Below are 27,555 nucleotides of genomic sequence, written 5' to 3'. Positions count from 1 at the left end.
TCTCGACGCAATTTGAGAGTTGCATTGTCATTAGGAGGCGCTGAACGATGCAATTAACTATCAGTTATGCGTCGGAATCGAAAATCATAACTCACAGGAGATCGACCATAAGGTGCCCCAGGCAGCAAAAGACCCTTGGAGGCAAGTCGGCTGGAGGCCGATGTATTGAATCTCGACGCAATTTGAGCGTTCCATAGTCAATGAGAGGCCCTGAACGTTACAATTAACTATCATTTTTGCGTCGGATTCAAAAATCTAGACTCACAGGAGACGGACCATATGGTGCCCTAAGCAGCAATATCCCCTTGGAGACTAGTCGGCTGGAGGCCGATGTATTGAATCTCGACGCAATTTGAGTGTTTCATCGTCATTAGGAGGCTGTGAACATTACAATTAACTATCAGTTTTGCGTCGGATTCTAATATGTAGACTCACAGGGGAACAACCATAAGGTGCCCGAGGCAGCAATAAACCCTTGGAGACAGATCGGCTGAATGCCGATGTATTGAATCTCGACGCAATTTGAGTGTTCCATCGTCATTATGAGACCCTGGGCTTTACAATTAACTATCAGTTTCGTGCAGGATTCGAAAATCTAGACTCACAAGGGACGGACATCATGGAGCCCGAGGCAGCAATATCCCCTTGGAGACAAGTCGACTGGAGGACGATGTATTGAATCTCGACGCAATTTGAGTGTTCCATCGTCATTAGGAGGCGCTGAACGTGGCAATTAACTATCAGTTATGCGTCGGAATCGAAAATCTAGGCTCACAGGAGTTAGACCATAACGTGCCCCAGGCAGCAATAGACCCTTGGAGACAAGTCGGCTGGACGATGTATCGATTCTCGACGCAATTTGAGTGTTCCATCGTCATTAGGATTCGCTGACGTTACAATTAACTATCATTTTTGCGTCGGATTCGAAAATGTAGACTCACAGGACAACGACCATAAGGTGCCCGAGGCAGGAATATACCGTTGGAAACAAGTCGGCTGGAGGACGATGTATTGACTCACGACGCATTTGAGTGTTCCATCGTCATTAGGAGGCGCTGAACGTTTCAATTAACTATCATTTTAGCGTCGGACACGAAAATCTATACTCGCAGGGGAAACATCATATGGTGCCCGAGACAGCAATATCCCCATGGAGACAAGTCGGCTGGAGGCCGGTGTATTGAATCTCGACGCAATTTGAGTGATCCATTGTCATTAGGAGGCGCTGAACGTTACAACTAACTATCATTTTAGCGTCGGATTCGAAAACCTACTCACAGGAGAAGGTGCCCGAGACAGCAATATCCCCTTGGATACAAGTATGCTGAAGGACGGTGTATTGAATCTCGACGCAATTTGGTGTTCCATCGTCTTTAGGAGGCCCTGAACGTTACAATTAACTATCAATTTAGCGTCGGATTCAAAAATCTAGACTCACAGGAGACAGACCATTTGGTGCCCGAGGCAGCAATATCCCCTTGGAGACAAGTCGGCTGGATGACGATGTATTAAATCTCGATGCAATTTGAGTGTTCTATCGCCTTTAGGAGGCGCCGAACGTTACAATTAACTATCAGTTTTGCGTCGAATTCGAAAATCTAGACTCACAGGGGACCTATCATAAGGTGCCCCAGGCAGCAATAGACCCTTGGAGACAAGTCAGCTGGAGGACGATGTATTGGATCGCGACGCAATTTGAGTGTTCGATCGTAACTAGGAGGCCCTGTAAGTTACAATTAACTATCAGTTTTTCGTCGGATTCGACAATCTAGACTCACTGGAGACGGACCATAAGGTGCCCGAAGCAGCAATATCCCCTTGGAGACAAGTCGGCTGGAGGACGATGTATTGAATCTCGACGCAATTTGAATGTTCTATGGTCATTAGGATGCGCTGAACGTTACAATTCACAATCAATCTTGCGTCGGATTCGAGAATCTAGTCTCACAGGAGAAGGATCATATGGTGCCCGAGACAGCAATACCCCCTTGAAAAAAGTCGGCTGGAGGCCGATGTATTGAATCTCGACGCAATTTGAGTGTTCCATCATCATTAGGTGGCCCTGAACGTTACAATGAACTATCAGTTTTGCGTCGGGTGCGAAAATCTAGACTCACAGATGAACGATCATAAGGTGCACGAGGCAGTAATAAACCCTTGGAGACAAATCGGCTGAATGCCGATGTATTGAATCTCGACGCAATTTGAGTGTTCCATCGTCATTAGGAAGCCCTGAACGTTACAATTAACAATCAGATTCGCGTCAGATTCGAAAATCTAGACTCACAGGAGAGCGACCATATGGAGCCGGAGGCAGCATAATCCCCATGGAGACAAGTCGGCTGGAGGACGATGTATTGAATCTCGACGTAATTTGAGTGTTCCATCGTAATTAGGAGGCGCTGAGTGTTACAATTAACTATCAGCTATGCGTCGGATTCGAAAATCTAGACTCACAGGAGATCGACCACAAGGTGCCAGAGGCAGCAATAGACATCTGGAGACAAGTCGGTTGGAGGCTGATGTATTGAATCTCGACGCAATTTGAGTGTTCCATCGTCATTAGGAGGCGCAGAACGTTGCAATTAACTATAAGTTATGCGTCGGATTCGAAAATCTAGACTCACAGGAGAACGATCATACGGTCGCCGAAGCAGCAATAGACCCTTGGAGACAAGTCGGCTGGAGGACGATCTATTGGATCGCGACGCAATTTGAGTGTTCCATCGTAAGTAGGAGGCCCTGAATGTTACAATTAACTATCAGTTTTTCGTCGTATTCGAAAATCTAGATTCACAGGAGAACGACCACAAGGTGCCCGAGGCAGCAATAGACCCTAGAAGACAAGTCGGCTGGAGGACGATGTATTGAATCTCGACGCAATTTGAGTGTTCCATCGCCATTAGGAAGCCCTGAAAGTTACAATTAACAATAAGATTCGCGTCGGATTCGAAAATCTAGACTCACAGGAGAGCGACCGTAAGGAGCCGGAGGCAGCATAATCCCCATGGAGACAAGTCGGCTGGAGGACGATGTATTGAATCTCGACGTAATTTGAGTGTTCCATGGTAATTAAGAGGCGCTGAGTGTTACAATTAACTATCAGTTATGCGTCGGATTCGAAAATCTAGACTCACAGGAGATCGACCATAAGGTGCCCCAGGCAGCAATAGACCCTTGGAGACAAGTCGGCTGGTGGACGATGTATTGGATCGGGACGCAATTTGAGTGGGCCATCGTAACTAGGAGCCCTGAATGTTACAATTAAATATCAGTTTTTCGTCGGATTCGAAAATCTAGACTCACAGGAGAACGACCATAAGGTGCCCGAGGCAGCAATATACCGTTGGAGACAATTCGGCTGGAGGACGATGTATTGACTCACGACGCATTTGAGTGTTCCATCGTCATTAGGAGGCGCTGAACGTTACAATTAACTATCATTTTAGCGTTGGACTCGAAAATCTAGACTCACAGGAGAAAGATCATATGGTGCCGAGACAGCAATATCCCCATGGAGACAAGTCGGCTGGAGGCCGCTGTATTGAATCTCGATGCAATTTGAGTGTTCCATTGTCATTAGGAGGCGCTGAACGTTGCAATTAACTATCAGTTATGCGTCGGATTCGAAAATCTAGACTCACAGGAGATCGACCATAAGGTGCCCCAGGCAGCAATAGACCCTTGGAGACAAGTCGGCTGGTGGACGATGTATTGGATTGCGATGCAATTTGAGTGTGCCATCGTAACTAGGAGGCCCTGAATGTTACTATTAAATATCAGTTTTTCGTCGGATTCGAAAATCTAGACAAACTGGAGACGGACCATATGGTGCCCCAAGCAGCATTATCCCCTTGGAGACCAGTCCGCTGGAAGACGATATATTGAATCACGACGCAATTCGAGTTCCCCATCGTCATTAGGAGTCCCTCAACGTTACAATTAACTATCAGTTATGATGCGGATTCGAAAATCTAGACTCACAAGAGATCGACCATAAGGTGCCCCAGGCAGCAACAGACCCATGGAGACAAGTCGGCTGGAGGCCGATGTACTGAATCTCGACGCAATTTGAGTGTTCCATAGTCATTAAGAGGCGCTGAACGTTACAATTAACTATCATTTTAGCGTCGGATTCGAAAATCTAGACTCACTGGAGAAGGATCATATGGTGCCGAGGCAGCAATATCCCCTTGGAGGCAAGTCGGCTGGAGGACGATGTATTGCATCTCGACGCAATTTGAATGTTCCACCGTCATTATAATTCGCTGAACGTTACAATTAACTATCATTTTTGCGTCGGATTCGACAATCTAGACTCACAGGAGACGGACCATATGATGCCCGAAACAGCAATATCCCCGTGGAGACAAGTCGGCTGGAGGCCGATCTATTGAATCTCGACGCAATTTGAGTGTTCCATCGTCATTAGGAGGCTCTGAACATTACAATTAACTATCAGATTTGCGTCGGATTCGAAAATATAGTCTCACAGGGGAACACCCATAAGGTGCCCGAGGCAGCAATAAATCCTTGGAGACAAATCGGCTGAATGCCGAAGTATTGAATCTCGACGCAATTTTAGTGTTCCATCGTCATTAGGAAGCCCTGAACGTTACAATTATCAATCAGTTTCGCTTCGGATTCGAAAATCTAGACTCATTGGAGACGGACCATAAGGTGCCCGAAGCTGCAATATCCCCTTGGAGACCAGTCCGTTGGAAGACGATGTATTGAATCGCGACGCAATTTGAGTGCCCAATCGTCATTAGGAGTCCCTCAACGTTTCAATTAACTATCAGTTATGCGTCGGATTCAAAAATCTAGCCTCACAGGAGATCAACCATAAGGTGCCCCAGGCAGCAATAGACCCTTATAGACAAGTCGGCTGGAGGACGATGTATTGACTCTCGACGCAATATGAGTGTTCCATCGTCATTTGGGGGCGCTGAACGTTACAATTAACTATCATTTTAGCGTCGGATTCGTAAATCTACTCACAGGAGAAGGTGCCCGAGACAGCAATATCCCCTTGGAGACAAGTCGGCTGGAGGACGATGTACTGAATCTCGACGCAATTTGAGTGTTCTATCGTCATTAGGAGGCGCTGAATGTTACAATTCACTATCATTTTTGCTTCGGATTCGAAAATCTAGACTCACAGGAGAAGGATCATATGGTGCCCGAGACAGCAATATCACCTTGAAAACAAGTCTGCTGGAGGCCGATGTATTGAATCTCGACGCAATTTCAGTGTTCCACCGTCAGTAGGTGACCTTGAACGTTACAATGAACTATCAGTTTTACGTCGGGTTCGAAAATCTAGACTCACAGATGAACAATCATAAGTTGCCCGAGGCAGCAATAGACCCTTGGAGGCAAGTCAGCTGGAGGACGATGAATTGGATCGCGACGCAATTTGAGTGTTCCATCGTCATTGGGAGGCCCTGAACGTTACAATTAACTATCAGTTATAGGTCGGATTCGAAAATCTAGACTCACAGGAGATCGACCATAAGGTGCCCCAGGCAGCAATAGACCCTTTATAGACAAGTCGGCTGGAGGACGATGTATTGACTCTCGACGCAATTTGAGTGTTCCATCGTCATTAGGATGCCCTGAACGTTACAATGAACTAACAGTTTCGCGTCGGATTCAAAAATCTAGACTCGCAGGAGACGGTCCATTTGGTGCCCGAGGCAGCAATATCCCCTTGGAGACAAGTCGGCTGGAGGACGATGTATTGAATCTCGACGCAATTTGAGTGTTCTATCTTCATTAGGAGGCGCTGAACGTAACAATTAACTATCAGTTTTGCGTCGTATTCGAAAATCTAGACTCCCAGGAGATGGACCATTTGGTGCCCGAGGCAGCAATATCCCCATGGAGACAAGTCGGCTGGAGGACGATGTATTGAATCGCGAATAATTTGAGTGCTCCATCGTCATTAGGAGGCCCTGAAAGTTACAATTAACTATCAGTTTTGAGTCGAATTCGAAAATCTAGACTCACAAGAGAAGGACCATATGGTGCCCTTGGGAGCAATATTCCGTTGGAGACAAGTCGGCAGGAGGACGATGGATTGAATCTCGTCGCAATTTAGTGTTCCATCGTCATTAGGAGGCGCTGAACGTAACAATTAACTATCAGTTATGCATCGGATTCGAAAATCTAGACTCACAGGAGAACGACCATAGGGTGCCCGACGCAGCAACAGACCCTTGGAGACAAGTCGGCTGGAGGACGATGGATTAAATCTCGTCGCAATTTGAGTGGTCCATCGTCATTACGAGGCCCTGAACTTTAGAATTGACTATCAGTTATGCGTCGGATTCTAAAATCTAGACTCACAGGAGAACGACCACAAGGTGCCCGAGGCAGCAACAGACATTTGGAGACAAGTCGGCCGGATGACGATGTATAGGATCGCGACGCAATTTGAGTATTCCATCGTCATTAGGAGGCCCTGAACGTTACAATTATCTATGAGTGTCGCGTCGGATTCAAAATGCTAGACTCACAGGAGACGGACCACATGGTGCCCGAGGCAGCAATATCCCATTGGAGACAAGTCGGCTGGAGGACGATGTATTGAATCTCGACGCAATTTGAGTGTTCTATCGTTATTAGGAGGCCCTGAACGTTACAATTAACTATCAGTTTCGCGTCGGATTCAAAAATCTAGACTCACAGGAGACGGAACATATGGTGCCCGAGGCAGCAATATCCCCATGGAGACAAGTCGGCTGGAGGACTATGTATTGAATCTCGATGCAATTTGAGTGTTCCATCTTCATTACGAGGCCCTGAACTTTACAATTAACTATCAGTAATGCGTCGGATTCAAAAATCTAGACTCACAGGAGACGGACCATGTGGTGTCCGAGGCAGAGATATCCCGTTGGAGACTAGTCGGCTGGAGGACGATATTGTGAATCTCGACGTAATTTGAGTGTTCCATCGTCATTAGGAGGCGCTGAGCATTACAATTAACTATCAGTTATGCGTCGGATTCGAAAATCTAGACTCACAGGAGAACGACCATAAGGTGCTCGAGGCAGCAATCGACCCTAGAAGAAAAGTCGGCTGGAGGACGATGTATAGGATCTCGTCGCAATTTGAGTGTTCCATCGTCATTAGGAGGCGCTGAACGTTACAATTAACTGTCAGGTATGCGTCGGATTTGAAAATCTAGACTCACAAGAAAACGACCATAAGGTGCCTGAGACCGCTGCAGACCCTTGGCTGGAGGACGATGTATTGAATCTCGATGCAATTTGAGTGTTCCATCGTCATTTGGAGTCCTTGAACTTTACAATTAACTATCAGTTATGCGTCGGATTCGAAAATCTAGACTCTCAGGAGATGACCACAAGGTGCCCGAGGCAGCAATAGACATTTGGAGGCAAGTCGGCTGGAGGCCGATGTATTGAACCTCGACGCAATTTGAGTTATCCATCGTCATTAGGAGGCCCTGAACGTTGCAATTAACTATCAGTTTTGCGTCGATATCGAAAATATAGACTCACAGGAGAACGACCATAAATTGCCCGAGCCAGCAATAGACCCTTGGAGACAAGTCGGCTGAAGGACGATGTATTGAATCTCGACGCAATTTGAGTGTTCCATCGTCATTAGGAGGCCCTGAACGTTACAATTATCTATCAGTTTCGCGTCGGATTCAAAATGCTAGACTCACAGGAGACGGACCATATGCTGCCCGAGGCAGCAATATCCCCTTGGAGTCATGTCGGCTGGAGGACGATGTATTGAATCTCGACGCAATTTGAGTGTTCTATCGTCATTAGGAGGCGCTGAATGTTACAATTCACTATCATTTTTGCTTCGGATTCGAAAATCTAGACTCACAGGAGAAGGATCATATGGTGCCCGAGACAGCAATATCACCTTGAAAACAAGTCGGCTGGAGGCCGATGTATTGAATCTCGACGCAATTTCAGTGTTCCACCGTCAGTAGGTGACCCTGAACGTTACAATGAACTATCAGTTTTACGTCGGGTTCGAAAATCTAGACTCACAGATGAACGATCATAAGGTGCCCGAGGCAGCAATAGACCCTTGGAGGCAAGTCGGCTGGAGGACGATGAATTGGATCGCGACGCAATTTGAGTGTTCCATCGTCATTAGGAGGCCCTGAACGTTACAATTAAATATCAGTTATGCGTCGCATTCGAAAATCTAGACTCACAGGAGATCGACCATAAGGTGCCCCAGGCAGCAATAGACCCTTGGAGACAAGTCGGCTGGAGGACGATGTATTGACTCTCGACGCAATTTGAGTGTTCCATCGTCATTAGGATGCCCTGAACGTTACAATTAACTATCAGTTTCGCGTCGGATTCAAAAACCTAGACTCGCAGGAGACGGTCCATTTGGTGCCCGAGGCAGCAATATCCCCTTGGAGACAAGTCGGCTGGAGGACGATGTATTGAATCTCGACGCAATTTGAGTGTTCTATCTTCATTAGGAGGCGCTGAACGTTACAATTAACTATCAGTTTTGCGTCGGATTCGAAAATCTAGACTCCCAGGAGATGGACCATTTGGTGCCCGAGACAGCAATATCCCCATGGAGACAAGTCGGCTGGAGGACGATGTATTGAATCGCGAATAATTTGAGTGCTCCATCGTCATTAGGAGGCCCTGAAAGTTACAATTAAGTATCAGTTTTGCGTCGAATTCGAAAATCTAGACTCACAAGAGAAGGACCATATGGTGCCCTTGGGAGCAATATTCCGTTGGAGACAAGTCGGCAGGAGGACGATGGATTGAATCTCGTCGCAATTTGAGTGTTCCATCGTCATTAGGAGGCGCTGAACGTAACAATTAACTATCAGTTATGCATCGGATTCGAAAATCTAGACTCACAGGAGAACGACCATAAGGTGCCCGATGCAGCAACAGACCCTTGGAGACAAGTCGGCTGGAGGACGATGTATTGAATCTCGTCGCAATTTGAGTCTTCCATCGTCATTAGGAGGCGCTGAACGTTACAATTAACTATCAGTTATGCGTCGGATTCGAAAATCTAGACTCACAGGAGAACGACCATAAGGTGCCCGACGCACCAACAAACCCTTGGGGACAAGTCGACTGTAGGCCGATGTATTGAATCTCGACGCAATTTGATTGTTCCATCGTCATTAGGAGGCCCTGAACGTTACAATTAACTATCTGTTTTACGTCGGATTCGATAATCTAGACTCACAGGACATAGACCATTTGGTGCCCGATGCAGCAATATCCCGTTGGAGACAGTCCGGCTGTAGGACGATGGATTGAATCTCGACGCAATTTGAGTGTTCCATCGTCATTAGGAGGCGCTGAACGTTACAATTAACTATCAGGTATGCGTCGGATTTGAAAATCTAGACTCACAAGAGAACGACCATAAGGTGCCTGAGACAGCTGCAGACCCTTGGCTGGAGGACGATCTATTGAATCTCGATGCAATTTGAGTGTTCCATCGTCATTTGGAGGCCTTGAACTTTACAATTAACTATCAGTTATGCGTCGGATTCGAAAATCTAGACTCTCAGGAGATGACCACAAGGTGCCCGAGGCAGCAATAGACATTTGGAGGCAAGTCGGCTGGAGGCCGATATATTGAATCTCGACGCAATTTGAGTTATCCATCGTCATTAGGAGGCCCTGAACGTCGCAATTAACTATCAGTTTTGCGTCGATATCGAAAATATAGACTCACAGGAGAACGACCATAAAGTGCCCGAGCCAGCAATAGACCCTTGGAGACAAGTCGGCTGAAGGACGATGTATTGAACCTCGACGCAATTTGAGTGTTCCATCGTCATTAGGAGGCCCTGAACGTTACAATTATCTATCAGTTTCGCGTCGGATTCAAAATGCTTGACTCACAGGGGACGGACCATATGGTGCCCGAGGCAGCAATATCCCCTTGGAGATAAATCGGCTGGAGGACGATGTATTGAATCTCGACGCAATTTGTGTGTTATATCGTCATTAGGAGGCGCTGAATGTTACAATTCACTATCATTTTTGCTTCGGATTCGAAAATCTAGACTCACAGGAGAAGGATCATATGGTGCCCGAGACAGCAATATCACCTTGAAAACAAGTCGGCTGGAGGCCGATGTATTGAATCTCGACGCAATTTCAGTGTTCCACCGTCAGTAGGTGACCCTGAACGTTACAATGAACTATCAGTTTTACGTCGGGTTCGAAAATCTAGACTCACAGATGAACGATCATAAGGTGCCCGAGGCAGCAATAGACCCTTGGAGGCAAGTCAGCTGGAGGACGATGAATTGGATCGCTACGCAATATGAGTGTTCCATCGTCATTAGGAGGCCCTGAACGTTACAATTAACTATCAGTTTTGCGTCGGATTCAAAAATCTAGACTCCCAGGAGATGGACCATTTGGTGCCCGAGGCAGCAATATCCCCATGGAGACAAGTCGGCTGGAGGACGATGTATTGAATCGCGAATAATTTGAGTGCTCCATCGTCATTAGGAGGCCCTGAAAGTTACAATTAACTATCAGTTTTGCGTCGAATTCGAAAATCTAGACTCACAAAAGAAGGACCATATGGTGCCCTTGGGAGCAATATTCCGTTGGAGACAAGTCGGCAGGAGGACGATGGATTGAACCTCGTCGCAATTTGAGTGTTCCATCGTCATTAGGAGGCGCTGAACGAAACAATTAACTATCAGTAATGCGTCGGATCCGAAAATCTAGACTCACAGGAGAACGACCATAAGGTGCCCGACGCAGCAACAAACCCTTGGGGACAAGTCGACTGTAGGCCGATGTATTGAATCTCGACGCAATTTGAGTGTTCCATCGTCATTAGGAGGCCCTGAACGTTACAATTAACTATCAGTTTTGCGTCGAATTCGAAAATCTAGACTCACAGGAGAACGACCACAAGGTGCCCGAGGCAGCAACAGACATTTGGAGACAAGTCGGCTGGAGGACGATGTATAGGATCGCGACGCAATTTGAGTATTCCATCGTCATTAGGATGCCCTGAATGTTACAATTGACTATCAGTTTTTCGTCGGATTGGAAAATGTGGAATCACCGGAGACGGACCATGTGGTGACCGAGGGAGCGATATCCCCTTGGAGACAAGTCGGCTGGAGGGCGATGTAGTGAATCTCTACGCAATTTGATTGTTCCATCGTCATTAGGAGGCCCTGAACGTTACAATTGAACTATCTGTTTTACGTCGGATTCGAAAATCTAGACTCACAGGAGATAGACCATTTGGTGCCCGAGGCAGCAATATCCCCTTGGAGACAAGTCGGCTGGATGACGATGTATTGAATCTCGATGCAATTTGAGTGTTCTATCGTCATTAGGAGGCGCTGAACGTTACTATTAACTATCAGTTTTGCGTCGGATTCGAAAATCTAGACTCACAGGAGAACTATCATAAGGTGCCCCAGGCAGCAATAGACCCTTGGAGACAAGTCGGCTGGAGGACGACGTATTGGATCGCGACGCAGTTTGAGTGTTCCATCGTAACTAGGAGGCCCTGTAAGATACAATTAACTATCAGTTTTTCGTCGGACTCGACAATCTGGACTCACTGGAGACGGACCATAAGGTGCCGGAAGCAGCAATATCCCCTTGGAGACCAGTCCGCTGTAGGACGATGTATTGAATCTCGACGCAATTTGAGTGTTCCATCGTCATTAGGAGGCGCTGAACGTTACAATTAACTATCAGGTATGCGTCGGATTTGAAAATCTAGACTCACAAGAGAACGACCATAAGGTGCCTGAGACAGCTGCAGACCCTTGGCTGGAGGACGATGTATTGAATCTCGATGCCATTTGAGTGTTCCATCGTCATTTGGAGGCCTTGAACTTTACAATTAACTATCAGTTATGCGTCGGATTCGAAAATCTAGACTCTCAGGAGATGACCACAAGGTGCCCGAGGCAGCAGTAGACATTTGGAGGCAAGTCGGCTGGAGGCCGATGTATTGAATCTCGACGCAATTTGAGTTATCCATCGTCATTAGGACGCCCTGAACGTTGCAATTAACTATCAGTTTTGCGTCGATATCGAAAATATAGACTCACAGGAGAACGACCATAAAGTGCCCGAGCCAGCAATAGGCCCTTGGAGACAAGTCGGCTGAAGGACGATGTATTGAATCTCGACGCAATTTGAGTGTTCCATCGTCATTAGGAGGCCCTGAACGTTACAATTATCTATCAGTTTCGCGTCGGATTCAAAATGCTAGACTCACAGGAGACGGACCATATGGTGCCCGAGGCAGCAATATCCCCTTGGAGGCAAGTCGGCTGGAGGACGATGTATTGAATCTCGACGCAATTTGAGTGTTCTATCGTCATTAGGAGGCGCTGAATGTTACAATTCACCATCATTTTTGCTTCGGATTCGAAAATCTAGACTCACAGGAGAAGGATCATATGGTGCCCGAGACAGCAATATCACCTTGAAAACAAGTCGGCTGGAGGCCGATGTATTGAATCTCGACGCAATTTCAGTGTTCCTCCGTCAGTAGGTGACCCTGAACGTTACAATGAACTATCAGTTTTACGTCGGGTTCGAAAATCTAGACTCACAGATGAACAATCATAAGGTGCCCGAGGCAGCAATAGACCCTAGGAGGCAAGTCGGCAGGAGGACGATGAATTGGATCGCGACGCAATTTGAGTGTTCCATCGTCATTAGGAGGCCCTGAACGTTACAATTAACTATCAGTTATGCGTCGGATTTGAAAATCTAGACTCACAGGAGATCGACCATAAGGTGCCCCAGGCAGCAATAGACCCTTGGAGACAAGTCGGCTGGAGGACGATGTATTGACTCTGGACGCAATTTGAGTGTTCCATCGTCATTAGGATGCCCTGAACGTTACAATTAACTATCAGTTTCGCGTCGGATTCAAAAATCTAGACTCGCAGGAGACGGTCCATTTGGTGCCCGAGGCAGCAATATCCCCTTGGAGACAAGTCGGCTGGAGGACGATGTATTGAATCTCGACGCAATTTGAGTGTTCTATCTTCATTAGGAGGCGCTGAACGATACAATTAACTATCAGTTTTGCGTCGGATTCGAAAATATAGACTCCCAAGAGATGGACCATTTGGTGCCCGAGGCAGCAATATCCCCATGGAGACAAGTCGGGTGGAGGACGATGTATTGAATCGCGAATAATGTGAGTGCTCCATCGTCATTAGGAGGCCCTGATAGTTACAATTAACTATCAGCTTTGCGTCGAATTCGAAAATCTAGACTCACAGGAGAAGGACCATATGGTGCCCTTGGGAGCAATATTCCGTTGGAGACAAGTCGGCAGGAGGACGATGGATTGAATCTCGTCGCAATTTGAGTGTTCCATCGTCATTAGGAGGCGCTGAACGTAACAATTAACTATCAGTTATGCGTCGGATTCGAAAATCTAGACTCACAGGAGAACGACCATAAGGTGCCCGACGCAGCAACAGACCCTTGGAGACAAGTCGGCTGGAGGACGATGTATTGAATCTCGTCGCAATTTGAGTGTTCCATCGTCATTAGGAGGCGCTGAACGTTACAATTATCTATCAGTTATGCGTCGGATTCGAAAATCTAGACTCACAGGAGAACGACCATAAGGTGCCTGACGCAGCAACAAACCCTTGGGGACAAGTCGACTGTAGGCCGATGTATTGAATCTCGACGCAATTTGAGTGTTCCATCGCAATTAGGAGCCCTGAACGTTACAATTAACTACCAGTTTTGCGTCGAATTCGAAAATCTAGACTCACAGGAGAAGGACCATATGGTGCCCTAGGGAGCAATATCCCGTTGGAGACAAGTCGCATGGAGATCGATGTATTGACTCTCGACGCAATTTGAGTGTTCCATCGTCATTAGGAGGCGCTGAAGGTTACAATTAACTATCATTTTTGCGATGGATTCGAAAGTCTAGACTCTCAGGAGACGGACAAAATGGTGCCCGAAGCAGCAATATCCCCTTGGAGACAAGTCGGCTGGAGGCCGATGTATTGAATCTCGACGCAATTTGAGTGTTCCATCGCCAATAGGAAGCCCTGAACGTTACAATTATCAATCAGTTTCGCGTCGGATTCGAAATTCTAGACTCACAGGAGAGCGACCATGAGGAGACCGAGGCAGCAATATCCCCATGGAGACAAGTCGGCTGGAGGACGATGTATTGAATCTCGACGCAATTTAAGAATTCCTTCGTCATTAGGAGGCCCCGAACGTTACAATTAACTATCAGTTTTGCGTCGGATTCGAAAATCTAGACTCACAGGAGAAAGATCATAAGGTGCCCCAGGCAGCAATAGACCCTTGGAGACAAGTCGGCTGGAGGACGACGTATTGGATCGCGACGCAGTTTGAGTGTTCCATCGTAACTAGGAGGCCCTGTAAGTTACAATTAACTATCAGTTTTTCGTCGGACTCGACAATCTAGACTCACTGGAGACGGACCATAAGGTGCCGGAAGCAGCAATATCCGCTTGGAGACCAGTCCGCTGGAGGACTATGTATTGAATCGCGACGAAATTTGAGTGCTCCATCGTCATTAGGAGGCCCTGAACGTTACAATTAACTATCAGTTTCGCGTCGGATTCGAAAATTTTGACTCACAGGAGAAGGACCATATGGTGCCCGATGCAGCAATATCCCGTTGGAGACAGTCCGGCTGTAGGACGATGTATTGAATCTCGACGCAATTTGAGTGTTCCATCGTCATTAGGAGGCGCTGAACGTCACAATTAACTATCAGGTATGCGTCGGATTTGAAAATCTAGACTCACAAGAGAACGACCATAAGGTGCCTGAGACAGCTGCAGACCCTTGGCTGGAGGACGATGTATTGAATCTCGATGCAATTTGAGTGTTCCAACGTCATTTGGAGGGCTTGAACTTTACAATTAACTATCAGTTATGCGTCGGATTCGAAAATCTAGACTCTCAGGAGATGACCACAAGGTGCCCGAGGCAGCAGTAGACATTTGGAGGCAAGTCGGCTGGAGGCCGATGTATTGAATCTCGACGCAATTTGAGTTATCCATCGTCATTAGGAGGCCCTGAACGTTGCAATTAACTATCAGTTTTGCGTCGATATCGAAAATATAGACTCACAGGAGAACGACCATAAAGTGCCCGAGCCAGCAATAGGCCCTTGGAGACAAGTCGGCTGAAGGACGATGTATTGAATCTCGACGCAATTTGAGTGTTCCATCGTCATTAGGAGGCCCTGAACGTTACAATTATCTATCAGTTTCGCGTCGGATTCAAAACGCTAGACTCACAGGAGACGGACCATATGGTACCCGAGGCAGCAATATCCCCTTGGAGGCAAGTCGGCTGGAGGACGATGTATTGAATCTCGACGCAATTTGAGTGTTCTATCGTCATTAGGAGGCGCTGAATGTTACAATTCACTATCATTTTTGCTTCGGATTCGAAAATCTAGACTCACAGGAGAAGGATCATATGTTGCCCGAGACAGCAATATCACCTTGAAAACAAGTCGGCTGGAGGCCGATGTATTGAATCTCGACGCAATTTCAGTGTTCCACCGTCAGTAGGTGACCCTGAACGTTACAATGAACTATCAGTTTTACGTCGGGTTCGAAAATCTAGACTCACAGATGAACGATCATAAGGTTCCCGAGACAGCAATAGACCCTAGGAGGCAAGTCGGCTGGAGGACGATGAATTGGATCGCGACGCAATTTGAGTGTTCCATCGTCATTAGGAGGCCCTGAACGTTACAATTAACTATCAGTTATGCGTCGGATTTGAAAATCTAGACTCACAGGAGATCGACCATAAGGTGCCCCAGGCAGCAATAGACCCTTGGAGACAAGTCGGCTGGAGGACGATGTATTGACTCTCGACGCAATTTGAGTGTTCCATCGTCATTAGGATGCCCTGAACGTTACAATTAACTATCAGTTTCGCGTCGGATTCAAAAATCTAGACTCGCAGGAGACGGTCCATTTGGTGCCCGAGGCAGCAATATCCCCTTGGAGACAAGTCGGCTGGAGGACGATGTATTGAATCTCGACGCAATTTGAGTGTTCTATCTTCATTAGGAGGCGCTGAACGTTACAATTAACTATCAGTTTTGCGTCGGATTCGAAAATATAGACTCCCAGGAGATGGACCATTTGGTGCCCGAGGCAGCAATATCCCCACGGAGACAAGTCGGGTGGAGGACGATGTATTGAATCGCGAATAATGTGAGTGCTCCATCGTCATTAGGAGGCCCTGATAGTTACAATTAACTATCAGCTTTGCGTCGAATTCGAAAATCTAGACTCACAGGAGAAGGACCATATGGTGCCCTTGGGAGCAATATTCCGTTGGAGACAAGTCGGCAGGAGGACGATGGATTGAATCTCGTCGCAATTTGAGTGTTCCATCGTCATTAGGAGGCGCTGAACGTAACAATTAACTATCAGTTATGCGTCGGATTCGAAAATCTAGACTCACAGGAGAACGACCATAAGGTGCCCGACGCAGCAACAGACCCTTGGAGTCAAGTCGGCTGGAGGACGATGTATTGAATCTCGTCGCAATTTGAGTGTTCCATCGTCATTAGGAGGCGCTGAAAGTTACAATTATCTATCAGTTATGCGTCGGATTCGAAAATCTAGACTCACAGGAGAACGACCATAAGGTGCCTGACGCAGCAACAAACCCTTGGGGACAAGTCGACTGTAGGCCGATGTATTGAATCTCGACGCAATTTGAGTGTTCCATCGCAATTAGGAGGCCCTGAACGTTACAATTAACTATCAGTTTTGCGTCGAATTCGAAAATCTAGACTCACAGGAGAACGACCACAAGGTGCCCGAAGCAGCAACAGACATTTGGAGGCAAGTCGGCTGGAGGACGATGTATTGGATCGCGACGCAATTTGAGTTTTCCATCGTCATTAGGATGCCCTGAATGTTACAATTGACTATCAGTTTTTCGTCGGATTGGAAAATGTGGAATCACCGGAGACGGACCATGTGGTGACCGAGGGAGCGATATCGCCTTGGAGACAAGTCGGCTGGAGGGCGATGTAGTGAATCTCTACGCAATTTAATTGTTCCATCGTCATTAGCAGGCCCTGAACGTTACAATTGAACTATCAGTTTTGCGTCGGATTCGAAAATCTAGACTCACAGGAGAACTATCATAAGATGCCCCAGGCAGCAATAGACCCTTGGAGACAAGTCGGCTGGAGGACGACGTATTGGATCGCGACGCAGTTTGAGTGTTCCATCGTAACTAGGAGGCCCTGTAAGTTACAATTAACTATCAGTTTTTCGTCGGATTCGACAATTTAGACTCACTGGAGACGGACCATAAGGTGCCGGAAGCAGCAATATCCCCTTGGAGACCAGTCCGCTGGAGGACGATGTATTGAATCGCGACGAAATTTGAGTGCTCCATCGTCATTAGGAGGCCCTGAACGTTACAATTAACTATCAGTTTCGCGTCGGATTCGAAAATCTAGACTCACAAGAGAAGGACCATATGGTGCCCGATGCAGCAATATCCCGTTGGAGACAGTCCGGCTGTAGGACGATGTATTGAATCTCGACGCAATTTGAGTGTTCCATCGTCATAATGACGCGCTGAACGTTACAATTAACTATCAGTTATGCGTCTGATTCAAAAATCTAGACTCACTGGAGACGGACCACATGGTGCCCGAGTCAGCAATATCCCCTTGGAGACAAGTCGGCTGAAGGACGATGTATAGAATCGCGACGCAATTTGAGAGCTCCATCGTCATTAGGAGGCCCTGAAAGTCACATTTATCAGTTTCGCGTCGGATTCGAAAAACTAAACTCACAGGAGAAGGACCATATGGTGCCCTAGGCAGCAATATCCCCTTGAAACAAGTCGGCTGGAGGCCGATGTATTAATTCTCGACGCAATTTGAGTGTTCCATCGTCATTAGGAGCCCCCGAACGTTGCAATTAACTATCAGTTATGCGTCGGATTCGAAAATCCAGACTCACAGGAGAACGACCTCAAGATGCCCGAGGCAGCAATAGACATTTGGAGACAAGTCGGCTGGAGGCCGATGTATTGAGTCTCGACGCAATTTGCGTGTTCCATCGTCATTAGGAGGCCCTGAACGTTACAATTAACTACCAGTTCCGCGTCGGATTCGCAAATGTAGACTCACAGGAGGCGGACCACATGGCGCCCGAGGCAGCAATATCCCCTTGTAGACAAGTCGGCTGGAGGAGGATGTATTGACTCTCTACGCAATTTGAGTGTTCCATCGTCATTTGGAGGCCCTGAACGTAACAATTAACTATCAGTTTTGCGTCGAATTCGAATATATAGACTCACAGGAGAACGACCATAAAGTGCCCGAGGCAGCAATAGACCCTTGGAGACAAGTCGGCTGAAGGACGATGTATTAAAGCTCGACGCAATTTGAGTGTTCCATCGTCATTAGGAGGCCCTGAACGTTACAATTAACTATCAGTTTCGCGTCGGATTCAAAAATCTAGACTCACAGGAGACGGAACATATGGTGCCCGAGGCAGCAATATCCCCGTGGAGACAAGTCGGCTGGAGGACGATGTATAGAATCTCGACGCAATTTGAGTGTTCCATCGTCATTAGGAGGCCCTGAACTTTACAATTAACTATCAGTTATGTGTCGGATTCGAAAATCTAGACTCACAGGAGAACGACTTAGAGGTGCCCGAAGCAGTAATATTCCTTGGAGACCAGTCCGCTGGAAGACGATGTATAGAATCGCGACGCAATTTGAGTGCTCCATCGTCATTAGGAGGCCCTGAAAGTTACAATTATCAGTTTCGCGTCGGATTCGAAAAACTAACAACGCAGGAGAAGGACAATATGGTGCCCTAGGCAGCAATATCGCGTTGGAGACAAGTCGGCTAGAGGACGATGTATTGAATCTCGACGCAATTTAAGTGTTCAATCGTCATTAGGAGGCGCTGAACGTTACAATTAACTATCAGGTATGCGTCGGATTCGAAAATCTAGACTCACAAGAGAACGACTATAAGGTGCCTGAGACAGCTGCAGACCCTTGGCCATCATATGGTGCCCGAGACAGCAAAATCCCCATGGAGACAAGTCGGCTGGAGGCCGGTGTATTGAATCTCGACGCAATTTGAGTGTTCCATTGTCATTAGGAGGCGCTGAACGTTACAATTAACTATCAATTTCGCGTCGGATTCAAAAATCTAGACTCACAGGAGACGGTCCATTTGGTGCCCGAGGCAGCAATATCCCCTTGGAGACAAGTCGGCTGGAGGACGATGTATTGAATCTCGACGCAATTTCAGTGTTCCACCGTCAGTAGGTGACCCTGAACGTTACAATGAACTATCAGTTTTACGTCGGGTTCGAAAATTTGGACTCACAGATGAACGATCATAAGGTGCCCGAGGCAGCAATAGACCCTTGGAGGCAAGTCGGCTGGAGGACGATGTATTGCATCTCGACGCAATTTGAGTGTTCCATCGTCATTTGGAGGCCTTGAACTTTACAATTAACTATCAGTTTCGCGTCGGATTCAAAAATCTAGACTCACAGGAGACGGTCCATTTGGTGCCCGAGGCAGCAATATCCCCTTGGAGACAAGTCGGCTTTAGGACGATGTATTGAATCTCGACGCAATTTGAGTGTTCTATCGTCATTAGGAGGCGCTGAACGTTACAATTAACTATCAGTTTTGGGTCGGATTCCAAAATCTAGACTCCCAGGAGACGGACCATTTGGTGCCCAATCCAGCGATATCCCCATGGAGACAAGTCGGCTGGAGGACGATATATTGAATCGCGAATAATTTGAGTGCTCCATCGTCATTAGGAGGCCCTGAAAGTTACAATTAACTATCAGTTTGGCGTCGAATTCGAAAATCTAGACTCACAGGAGAAGGACCATATGGTGCCCTAGGGAGCAATATCCCGTTGGAGACAAGTCGGCTGGAGGACGATGTATTGAAACTCGTCGCAATTTGAGTGTTCCATCGTCATTAGGAGGCGCTGAACGTTACAATTTACTATCAGTTATGCGTCGGTTTCGAAAATCTAGACTCACACGAGATCGACCATAAGGTGCCCGACGCAGCAACAGACCCTTGGAGACAAGTCGGCTGGAGGACGATGTATTGAATCTCGTCGCAATTTGAGTGTTCCATCGTCATTAGGAGGCGCTGAACGTTACAATTAACTATTAGTTATGCGTCGGATTCGAAAATCTAGACTCACAGGAGAACGACCATAAAGTGCCCGACGCAGCAACAGTAGCAAATGTAGAATCACCATGTGGTGACCGAGGGAGCGATAGCCCCTTGGAGACAAGTCGGCTGGAGGGCGATGTAGTGAATCTCTACGCAATTTGATTGTCCCATTGTCATTAGGAGGCCCTGAACGTTACAATTAACTATCTGTTTTGCGTCGGATTCGAAAATCTAGACTCACAGGAGAACGGCCATAAGGTGCCCGAGGCAGCTATAGACCCTTGGAGACAAGTCGGCTGGAGGACGATGTATTGAGTCTCGACGCAATTTGAGTGTTCCATCGTCATTAGGAGGCCCTGAAAATTACAAATAACTATCAGTTTCGCGTCGGATTCAAAAATCTAGACTCACAGGAGACGGACTATTTGGTGCCCGAGGCAGCAATATCCCCTGGAGACAAGTCGGCTGAAGGACGATGTATTGAATCTCGACGCTATTTGAGTGTTCTATCGTCATTACGAGGCGCTGAACGTTATAATTAACTATCAGTTTTGCGTCGGATTCGAAAATCTAGACTCACAGGAGACGGACCATTTGGTGCCCGAGGCAGCAATATCCCCATGGAGACAACACGGCTGGAGGACGGTGTATTGAATCTCGATGCAATTTGAGTGTTCCATCGTCATTAGGAGGCCCTCAACGTTTCAATTAACTATCAGTTTTGCGTCGGATTCGAAATTCTAGACTCACAGGAAAACGATAATAAGGTGCCCCAGGCAGCAATAAACCCTTGGAGACAAGTCGGCTGGAGGACGATGTATTGGATCGCGACGCAATTTGAGTGTTCCTTCGTAACTGGGAGGCCCCGAAAGTTAACAATTAACTATCAGTTTTTCGTCGGATTCGAAAATCTAGACTGACTGGAGACGGACCATAAGGTGCCCGAAGAAGCAATATCGCCTTGGAGACCAGTCCGCTGGAGGACGATGAATTCAATCGCAACGCAATTTGAGTGCTTCATCGTCATTAGGAGGCCCTGCACGTTACAATTAACTATCAGTTTCGCGTCAGATTCGAAAATCTAGACTCACAGGAGAAGGACCATATGGTGCCCTAGGCAGCAATATCCCGTTGAAGACAAGTCGGCTGGAGGACGATGTATTGAATCTCGACGCAATTTGAGTGTTCCATCGTCATTAGGAGGCGCTGAACGTTACAATTAACTATCAGTTATGCGTCGGATACGAAAATCTAGACTCACAGGAGAACGACCATAAGGTGCCCGACGCAGCAATATCCCCTTGGAGACAAGTCGGCTGGAGGACGATGAATTGGTCCGTGACGTAATTTGAGTGTTCCATTGTAACTAGGAGGCCCTGAAAGTTACAATTAAATATCAGTTTTTCGTCGGATTCGAAAATCTATACTCACTGGAGACGGACCATAAGGTGCCCGAAGCAGCAATATCCCCTTGGAGACCAGTCCTCTGGAGGACGATGTATTGAATCTCGACGTAATTTGAGTGTTCCATCGTCATTAGGAGGCGCTGAACGTTACAATTAACTATCAGTTATGCGTCGGATTCGAAATTCTAGACTCACAGGAGAACGACCATAAGGTGCCCGACGCAGCAACAGACCCTTGGAGACAAGTCGGCTGGAGGCCGATGTATTGAATTTCGACGCAATTTGAGTGTTCCATCGTCAATTCGAGACCTTGAACGTTGCAATTAACTATCATTTTTGCGTCGGATACGAAAATCTAGACTCACAGGAGTACGACCATAAGGTGCCCGAGGCAGCAATATACCCTTGGAGACGAGTCGGCTGGAGGACGATGTATTGACTCTCGACGCATTTGAGTGTTCCATCGTCATTAGGAGGCACTGAACGTTACAATTAACTATCATTTTAGCGTCGGATTCGAAAATGTAGACTCACAGGAGAATGATCATATGGTGCCCGAGACAGCAATATCCCCTTGGAGACAAGTGGGCTGGAGGCCGATGTATTGAATCTCGACGCAATTTGAGTGTTCCATCGTTATTAGGAGGCCCAGAATTTTACAATTAACTATCAGTTATGTATCGGTTTCGAAAATCTAGACTCACAGGAGAACGACCACAAGGTGCCCGAGGCAGCAATAGACATTTAGAGGCAAGTCGGCTGGAGGCCGATGTATTGAATCTCGACGCAATTTGAGTGTTCCATCGAAATTAGGAGGCGCTGAACGTTGCAATTAACTATCTGTTATGCTTCGGATTCGAAAATCTAGACTCACAGGAGAACGACCATAAGGTGCCCGATGCAGCAACAGACCCTTGGAGACAAGTCGGCTGGAGGACGATGTATTGAATCGCGAATAATTTGAGTGCTCCATCGTCATTAGGAGGCCCTGAAAGTTACAATTAACTATCAGTTTTGCGTCGAATTGGAAAATCTAGACTCACAAGAGAAGGACCATATGGTGCCCTTGGGAGCAATATTCCGTTGGAGACAAGTCGGCAGGAGGACGATGGATTGAATCTCGTCGCAATTTGAGTGTTCCATCGTCATTAGGAGGCGCTGAACGTAACAATTAACTATCAGTTTTGCATCGGATTCGAAAATCTAGACTCAGAGGAGAACGACCATAAGGTGCCCCATGCAGCAACAGACCCTTGGAGACAAGTCGGCTGGAGGACGATGTATTAAATCTCGTCGCAATTTGAGTCTTCCATCGTCATTAGGAGGCGCTGAACGTTACAATTAACTAGCAGTTATGCGTCGGATTCGAAAATCTAGACTCACAGGAGACGGACCATTTGGTGCCCGAGGCAGCAATATCCCCATGGAGACAAGACGGCTGGAGGACGATGTATTGAATCTCGATGCAATTTGAGTGTTCCATCGTCATTAGGAGGCCTTGAACGTTACAATTAACTATCAGTTTTGCGTCGGATTCGAAATTCTAGACTCACAGGAAAACGATCATAAGGTGCCCCAGGCAGCAATAGACCCTTGGAGACAAGTCGGCTCTAGGACGATGTATTGGATCGCGATGCAATTTGAGTGTTCCATCGTAACTGGGAGGCCCTGAAAGTTACAATTAACTATCAGTTTTTCGTCGGATTCGAAAATCTAGACTGACTGGAGACGGACCATAAGGTGCCCGAAGCAACAATATCGCCTTGGAGACCAGTCCGCTGGAGGACGTTGTATTGAATCGCGACGCAATTTGAGTGCTTCATCATCATTAGGAGGCCCTGCACGTTACAATTAACAATCAGTTTCGCGTCGGATTCGAAAATCTAGACTCACAGGAGAAGGACCATATGGTGCCCGAAGCAGCAATATCCCCTTGGAGACAAGTCGGCTGTAGGACGATGAATTGGTCCGCGACGAAATTTGAGTGCTCCATTGTAACTAGGAGGCCCTGAAAGTTACAATTAAATATCAGTTTTTCGTCGGATTCGAAAATCTATACTCACTGGAGACGGACCATAAGGTGCCCGATGCAGAAATATCCCCTTGGAGACCAGTCCTCTGGAGGACGATGTATTGAATCTCGACGCAATTTGAGTGTTCCATCGTCATTACGAGACCTTGAACGTTGCAATTAACTATCATTTTTGCGTCGGATTCGAAAATCTATACTCACAGGAGAACGACCACAAGGTGCCCGAGGCAGCAAATGACATTTAGAGACAAGTCGGCTGGAGGCCGATGTATTGAATCTCGACGCAATTTGAGTGTTCCATCGTCATTAGGAGGCGCTGAACGTTGCAATTAACTATCTGTTATGCGTCGGATTCGAAAATCTAGACTCACAGGAGAACGATCATAAGGTGCCCCAGGCAGCAATAGACCCTTGGAGACAAGTCGGCTGGAGGACGATGTATTGGATCGCGACGCAATTTGAGTGTTCCATCGTAACTGAAAGGCCCTGAAAGTTACAATTAACTATCAGTTTTTCGTCGGAATCGAAAATCTAGACTGACTTGAGCCGGACCATAAGGTGCCCGAAGCAGCAATATGCCCTTGGAGACCAGTCCGCTGGAGGACGATGTATTGAATCGCGACGCAATTTGAGAGCTTCATCGTCATTAGGAGGCCCTGCACGTTACAATTAACTATCAGTTTCGCGTCGGATTCGAAAATCTAGACTCACTGGAGGAGGACCATATGGAGCCCGAGGCAGCACAATCCCGTTGGAGACAAGTCGGCTGGAGGACGATGTATTGAATCTCGACGCAATTTGAGTGTTCCATCGTCATTGGGAGGCGCTGAACGTTACAATTAACTATCAGTTATGCGTCGGATACGAAAATCAAGACTCACAGGAGATTGACCATAAGGTGCCCGACGCAGCTACAGACCCTTGGAGACAAGTCTTCTGGAGGACGATGTATTGGGTCGCGACGCAATTTGAGTGTTCCATCGTAACTGGGAGGCTCTGAAAGTTACAATTAACTATCAGTTTTTCGTCGGAATCGAAAATCTAGACTGACTTGAGCCGGACCATAAGGTGCCCGAAGCAGCAATATCCCCTTGGAGACCAGTCCGCTGGAGGAGTATGTATTGAATCGCGACGCCATTTGAGAGCTTCATCGTCATTAGGAGGCCCTGCACGTTACAATTAACTATCAGTTTCGCGTCGGATTCGAAAATCTAGACTCACTGGAGGAGGACCATATGGAGCCCGAGGCAGCAAAATCCCGGTGGAGACAAGTCGGCTGGAGGACGATGTATTGAATCTCGACGCAATTTGAGTGTTCCATCGTCATTAGGAGGCGCTGAACGTTACAATTAACTATCAGTTTTTCGTCGGATTCGAAAATCTAGACTCACTGGAGACGGACCATTAGGTGCCCGAGGCAGCAAAATCCCCTTGGAGACCAGTCTGCTGGAGGACGATGTACTGAATCGCGACGCAAATTGAGTGCTCCATCCTCATTTGGAGGCCCTGAACGTTACAATTTACTATCAGTTTTACGTCGAATTCGAAAATGTAGAATCACCGGAGACGGACCATGTGGTGCTGAGGCAGCGATATCCCCTTGGAGACAAGTCGGCTGGAGGACGATGTATTGAATCTCGACGCAATTTGAGTGTTCCATCGTCATTAGGAGGCCCTGAACGTTACAATTAACTATGTGTTTTGCGTCGGATTCGAAAATCTAGACTCACAAGAGAACGACCATAAGGTGCCTGAGCCAGCAATAGACCCTTGGAGACAAGTCGGCTGGAGGACGATGTATTGAATCTCGAGGCAATTTTAGTGTTCCATCGTCATTAGGAGGCCCTGAACGTTACAATTAACAATCAGATTGGCATCGGATTCGTAAATCTAGACTCACAGGAGAACGAACATAAGGTGCCCGTGGCAGCAATAGACCCTTGGAGACAAGTGGCTGAAGGACGATGTATTGAATCTCGACGCAATTTGAGTGTTCCGTCGTCATTAAGGGGCCCTGAACGTTACAATTAACTATCAGTTTCGCGTCGGATTCAAAAATCTAGACTCACAGGAGACGGACCATTTGGTGCCCGACGCAGCAATATCCCCTTGGAGACAAGTCGGCTGGAGGACGATGAATTGGTCCGCGACGAAATTTGAGTGTTCCATTGTAACTAGGAGGCCCTGAGAGTTACAATTAACTATCAGTTTTTCGTCGGATTCGAAAATCTATACTCACTGGAGACGGACCATAAGGTGCCCGAAGCAGCAATATCATCTTGAAGACCACACCTCTGGAGGACGATGTATTGAATATAGACGCAATTTGAGTGTTCCATCGTCATTAGGAGGCGCTGAACGTTACAATTAACTATCAGTTATGCGTCGGATTCGAAATTCTAGACTCACAGGAGAACGACCATAAGGTGCCCGACGCAGCAACAGACCTTTGGAGACAAGTCGGCTGGAGGCCGATGTATTGAATCTCGACGCAATTTGAGTGTTCCATCGTCATTACGAGACCTTGAACGTTGCAATTAACTATCATTTTTGCGTCGGATTCGAAAATCTAGACTCACAGGAGAACGACCATAAGGTGCCCAAGGCAGCAATATACCCTCGGAGACGAATCGGCTGGAGGATGATGTATTGACCCTCGACGCTTTTGAGTGTTCCATCGTCATTAGGAGGCGCTGAACGTTAGAATTAACTATCATTTTAGCGTCGGATTCGAAAATCTAGACTCACAGGAGAATGATGATATGGTGCCCGAGACAGCAATATCCCCTTGGAGACAAGTGGGCTGGAGGCCGATGTATTGAATCTCGACGCAATTTGAGTGTTCCATCGTCATTAGGAGGCGCTGAACGTTGCAATTAACTATCTGTTATGCGTCGGATTCGTAAATCTAGACTCACAGGAGAACGATCATAAGGTGCCCCAGGCAGCAATAGACCCTTGGAGACAAGTCGGCTGGAGGACGATGTATTGGATCGCGACGCAATTTGAGTGTTCCATCGTAACTGGGAGGCTCTGAAAGTTACAATTAACTATCAGTTTTTCGTCGGAATCGAAAATCTAGACTGACTTGAGCCGGACCATAAGGTGCCCGAAGCAGCAATATCCCCTTGGAGACCAGTCCGCTGGAGGACTATGTATTGAATCGCGACGCCATTTGAGAGCTTCATCGTCATTAGGAGGCCCTGCACGTTACAATTAACTATCAGTTTCGCGTCGGATTCGAAAATCTAGACTCACTGGAGGAGGACCATATGGAGCCCGAGGCAGCAAAATCCCGGTGGAGACAAGTCGGCTGGAGGACGATGTATTGAATCTCGACGCAATTTGAGTGTTCCATCGTCATTAGGAGGCGCTGAACGTTACAATTAACTATCAGTTTTTCGTCGGATTCGAAAATCTAGACTCACTGGAGACGGACCATTAGGTGCCCGAGGCAGCAAAATCCCCTTGGAGACCAGTCTGCTGGAGGACGATGTACTGAATCGCGACGCAATTTGAGTGCTCCATCGTCATTTGGAGGCCCTGAACGTTACAATTTACTATCAGTTTTACGTCGAATTCGAAAATGTAGAATCACCGGAGACGGACCATGTGGTGCCTGAGGCAGCGATATCCCCTTGGAGACAAGTCGGCTGGAGGACGATGTATTGAATCTCGACGCAATTTGAGTGTTCCGTCGTCATTAGGAGGCCCTGAACGTTACAATTAACTATGTGTTTTGCGTCGGATTCGAAAATCTAGACTCACAAGAGAACGACCATAAGGTGCCTGAGGCAGCAATAGACCTTTGGAGTCAAGTCGGCTGGAGGACGATGTATTGAATCTCGACGCAATTTGAGTGTTCCATCGTCATTAGTA

Source organism: Schistocerca americana, chromosome 4 (genome assembly GCF_021461395.2).
Source record: "Schistocerca americana isolate TAMUIC-IGC-003095 chromosome 4, iqSchAmer2.1, whole genome shotgun sequence".
Lineage (NCBI taxonomy): Eukaryota > Metazoa > Arthropoda > Insecta > Orthoptera > Acrididae > Schistocerca > Schistocerca americana.
The sequence above is the reverse complement of the archived record's forward strand: the minus strand, read 5'-3'. Positions refer to the sequence as shown.